At 37.7% G+C, this 5,554-nt stretch overlaps 1 long non-coding RNA gene across 1 annotated transcript; it reads left to right on the forward strand.

Annotated features, from left to right (window-relative positions):
• Positions 1–276: 276 nt before the first annotated feature.
• LOC110909519 lies at positions 277–732 on the forward strand. Its single transcript, XR_002575417.2, has 2 exons — positions 277–523; positions 605–732. It is a non-coding gene; the product is annotated as an uncharacterized LOC110909519 (long non-coding RNA).
• Positions 733–5,554: the final 4,822 nt, after the last annotated feature.

A 5,554-nucleotide genomic window follows, 5' to 3' on the forward strand; every position in this document is an offset into this window, starting at 1 on the left:
TTGTTTAAGAACAATGAAGAAGATGACATAATCGTTGCTTGTTTAAATATATTACAGTTTGTAAACTTATAAAAAAAACAAGCATAGTGCTGTTGATTGTTATACTAGAGATAAAACTTGTATAGATTTTAGTGTTAAACTAGTGGTCTAAATTAGTCATGATTTAAACCATTCTTTTTTTTTTCAGTTTTGCTGTTTAGAAAACATAACTAATTAATTAGTAGATTTATTTAATTGGTATAAGTTGTTTATCGAATAATTGTTTCTTTTAACTAAAATCTAAGTCGGAGATGAAGTTTTCCTCAAAAGCATTCTAAACTCTACCGAGACTGTAGCAAGAAGAAGGGTCTAGAGCTTGGACCCAAATGATCTAGTTGGTGGTACAGAGATTGAACCAGAATGGTGTGAGGTAAACGTTCAAGTACCAATAAAAAAGATGAAAACTTGATAAGACCATATGGTTTATTTTCTACAATTCAAGATGTACTGTGCATCCATCGCATGGCCCTATCCATTCATCTCGGTATGTATTTGTTAAACTTCTGATACAAATAATTTTAATATCATGGAACTTAATGCTTATACATGGATGGTTTATTTGTAGGTAGTCCATGAGGATTGAGGACGCATGATGACTCAAGATTTTATGCTTCTTACTTTTTTAATTGCTTTAATTTCTTTGTTAAATGTTAAGACTTTATGTCAGATAATGTTATAACTTATTTATGGTTAGTATTTTTGTTATGAACATGCTTATTTGAAATATAATGAAGTTTTATTTCTTTCATTAGTTGATTTTATACAATAACTATTAGGATGTTATATGTTGATGGTCTGTTTATAAAATTGGTTTTATAATCTTATTTGGGATATTAGGACTATTTTCTTGATATTAAAGTAGCTATAACGTTACATCATAAGGGTCCTATAAATTAATTTTTAAGGACGCTTGTATGTGTATCAAAAGAATAAAAATAGGTAATCGCATTTTAGAACATTGTAAAAGTGTCCTAATATGTTCTTTTTAGGACGCTATTTAAGTTGTCTATAGACATATTATGTGACCATAAAATTGGTTTCATAATCTTATTTGGTATATTAGGACCCTTTTCTTGGTACTAAATTAGCTATAATGTTACATCATAAGGGTTCTATTAATTAATTTCTAAGGACGCTTATAAGTGTATCAAAAGATTAAAAGTATGTAAGCACATGTTAGAACATCGTAAAAGTGTCCTAATATGTTTTTATTAGGACACTATTTTGGTTGTTCAAAGACATATTACGCGACCATAAAATTGGTTTCATAATCTTATTTTAGATGTTAGGACGCTTTTTTAGTTTCGGGACATATTACGACCCCTTTACATGAAACGCTTTTACCGTTGGTCCTATTAAATGAAAGGTCCTATAAAATAACATTTTAGGACGCTTTTGCGCGTCCTAAAAACCCAGTTTTCTTGTAGTGAAAGTAACATGACACCGAATACGAAACGGACGTAATGTGGTCAAAACATGGTGGATACGCCGCTGGTACTTCCTATACATAAGTGTTTTCAACATATTACCAAACTTTCGTAAAACGTGCCATGAGAGATTCAGTGTTTTACAGACTTTTTGGACCTAATACAAACTTTAAACAACTCACAAATGCATTATATCCGATTATCCCGATGAGACTTCATTCTTAGCACACTACTTTCGTATACCCAATACTTATGCTATTCTTATACTCATAATCGTTTATTAGATCAATCGTTCACCCCTATACCTCAATTATTCTCCGTTGCCTCAAACTCCAAGACCTCAATTTTTAAACACTATTCTTCGGTTGCAGAAACCCTTTCATGCCTTCCTTCTGAATAAATTTCGGGACGAAATTTCCTAAAGGAGGGGAGACTGTAACGCCTCGTATTTCCACATTTATATTTTTAGGAAATACGTGGTTGCTTTTATTTATTTATTTATTTAATTTTAATCGCAGTCGAAATCTGAGTCAGAAATGTCAAACGACGCAAATTTACGCGTTCTTTACGCAACCGACGCTCAAACGCAACAACGATTACTTGCGCTATTTTAAACATATTTGAATCTAAAATATTAGTTTACGACATTACAGAGAGTTCGGGTTTTGGAATCGGGGTCGTAAATTTATTTGGACCACTTAAAATGCGGGGATTGGGCTTGTGGGCCTTTGGCCCAAGCCCAAGCCCACCATAGTAAACCTAATGATATAAGGGAACCCTAACAAAATTCTTATAACATCGCAGCCACACTCCCTGCCCTCTCTCTCGATCACACTCCTGCGACCGGAGTTCTGTTCCGACAACCCCCCCCCCTCCGGCGTCGGTTCCGGCGACCACACATCCACCCAAGGCCCTTCTTCGGCGGCCGCACCCTCGACACCCCTCATCTCCCCTCTCCGCTTCAAACCACCGCACTCAACCCCTCCCCCCTGCTCAACTAAACGGCCGACCACCACTGTGGTGGTGGCGGCGCTCGACGGCGCGACGACCGAGAACAGAGGAGAGAGAGAAACGAGACATGAGAGAGAAGGCGGCGACGATTCAGTTCAGTTCGGGTCGAGTTCTGGTTTGGATTCAGTCCTAGCTCAAAATTCAGACTTTATTGGATTCGAGTTCGATTGGACTCGGGTCAGCGGTGGTTATTCCGGTTCAGGTAAGGTTTCGATTTTATTTGAGTTAGCTTTCGATCACGAGTCTGTCGATTCCATTTCTGTCGGATTTGTTTCAATTCAGGTACGGGTTACGTTTTTTTGTCGTTTTGTTCGTTTCACCTTAGCTCGGGTCAGATTTCATGTTTGGTTGGTTGTTTCAGCAGCTTCATGGCTCGGGTGTTCGTCCCAGGTTAACTGTAACTTCGGTTGGTTCAGTTTCGGTTCTGGTTCAACAACAGTCAACTGTTCAGGTCTTGTTTTGGATTCAGGACATGCTCCGGTTCAGTTTTGCGTTCACCCCGGTCAGACGAACGGGTCAGTTTCAGATCTCAATTCGATTCATTTCGAGTATTACTTGGTTAAGTTCTAGTTTTAATTCAAGTTGGTTTGCTGTTTCGAAATTATTTTTCAGATTTGTTTTAACCCGATTCAGTCTAGTTCCATGTCGGGTTTCAGTTTCAAGTCGAGTCTTGGTTCCGGTTTCGTCAACGGTTTAGCTCGGTTCAGTTTCGACTCGGTCAAACCGAGTCAACTCGGTCAACTGCTGGTCAACTCAGTCGAACAAGATCAACTCTCCGGCACGAGACTCGGTAAAATTTTAATGTCGTGAAGTTCATTATATTATTTTTGTTGATGTTAAATTCCACGCGAACCAAACTTTTTATAACTTGTAATCATACATAGAAATATATATTAGAAATATATATGTGTATATATATATATATATATATATATATATATTAATTAATCTTATAATATATTGTTCCGTATCATTTGGTACTTAATCATTGTTATTGAATTGATGAGTTTCGACAAATTTAAATGACAACATGTGTTGTCGGGATCGTCCAAAAAACAGAGGAAACTCTGCCCGTTTTTTTTGTGAAAAATTTGTAAAACGAAACGTGTTAAATTCTTAAAAACGGAACCAATCAATTTGATTAATTTTTTTATAAAAATGGATATAAATGCATATTTATTTTGGGCAACATTTCAACAATACGTTTGAGAGAATTAATTTTAAAGTAATACTTAAACTATATAAAATATATATGGATATATTTACATATATATGCATATATATATCAACTAGATATACTCTAAATTCCAATTCCATTCCTCCGTCATAATTCCGAATACTCATACACCCCCGTTTACCCATATAGGGTGACTTCCGGTGTTCCATCCGCCTAATCTCATCAACTCGTCATACGGATAATCGGAAGAATTTGCAATAATGTGAGTATACTCGCATTTTTCCCCTTTTTACTTTTACCACTTTTGGGGTGTAACATGTTTACCTATTGAAACTTACACATGAACTTTTGTCTAAACACATGAACATTCCTATAACATGCTTGTATATGTGATGGCTTGATACTTTAAATTTTGGTGATTCTTATGTGTTGAACTTATCATTTACTTCGTACGAGCCAAACCGTGACATATGTAGCGCTATAGGATTAACGACCCGCCTCTACTGAAACTTTGGTTATGTCATGAGCAAGTTGCGTTTTCTTGGTTTGATATGTTAGACACATGCCATATTTAATGTTTATCTTGAATCGCATGCTTGCTATGAGGAATTGTTCACACTTTTATCTTATGCTATGTATGTACCAAACTTGTATACTCGCCTTTGCTTTTGCATTGAATTGTATTTTAAACATGTTACAGGTTGATGATGATGAAATGAAAGAGGTAGCACGATGCCTAGATACACACTTTAGACGTTAGGTTTAATATGTTGTATCGAATTTTGGTTATGTTGGTTTGTTATTTTGATTAAACTTGTTGTTATTTGGAATCTTGTATTGATGACTACTTGAAGTTTGGAAATGAAATTTGGATTATTAAATTATTGTCACAAATAGCGTTATGATGTCTCGAGCAATCTTCACACTTCGTCTCATCCCGATGTTTCCGCCATTGGTTGGGGTGTGACAAGAGGGGGGGTTGGAATCTTTACCCTGGTTACCATCTCGTTTATGTTTGTTATCACCATGGGTATCAGTAACAACACTGATTCGTTTCGGCAACTTGCCCTGTTCAACTGCTTAATCGGTAAGGCGGTGTGCTAGACAGACGACTTGTGAATGGTAGGTGAAGGGGTATGGTCACAAAAACCATGCGCAGGCGCATAGGACCATACCACAATCTTATTCCAAAAACATATCGAATAAAGACCCTGCGCGGCCGCGTAGCGGTCCTAAACAGGATTTGGAAAGAAACAGTTCAAAATGAAGTATGGTCCTCGAAACCTTGCGCAGAAGACCGTACCACAAGCCTCACTTCTGGAACATCTTTAATAAGACCGTGCGCAGCTGCGCAATGGTTCCAACAAGATGTGGAAGAAAACAGTCTTCGATAACTGCGCGCCGGAGAAAACGCGAAACAAACATTCAACTAACACCCTTGCGCGGGCTCGCGCAAGGGAACAGTTACCCTTGTGCGAGCTCGCGCAAGGGAACAGTTAGACTTGAAAAATAAAATCCTAAACGTCTTCGCGCGTCTGAAATCAAGACTCAAGGCGGAGATTGAAAAGTTAAAGAAAGAGGAGACCGAGGCTGAAGCAGCCTGTGATGAGGCGTGTTCTCACCGAGAAAGGAGCGAGCAGAGAGAGGTACAAACCTGCGCCACTCTTGCCCTTAAAAATAAGGAGATAGGCGAACTCACCTCTTTATTATCTGATCAAGAACAAATTAAGGCGGAGCTTGAATCTACCAAAAAAGATTTGCAGCTTGAAAGGGTTTAGAAAGCTGAGACTTCCCGCTGTCTGGCTGAAACTGAAGAGAAGTTAGAAGATTCCGAAACTGCCGAGTGATGGCGGAGAGTCTGGTCGAACCTTTGAAGGATGATATGCTATAGATGAATCAT

The sequence above is a fragment of the Helianthus annuus genome, chromosome 15 (assembly GCF_002127325.2).
Source record: "Helianthus annuus cultivar XRQ/B chromosome 15, HanXRQr2.0-SUNRISE, whole genome shotgun sequence".
Lineage (NCBI taxonomy): Eukaryota > Viridiplantae > Streptophyta > Magnoliopsida > Asterales > Asteraceae > Helianthus > Helianthus annuus.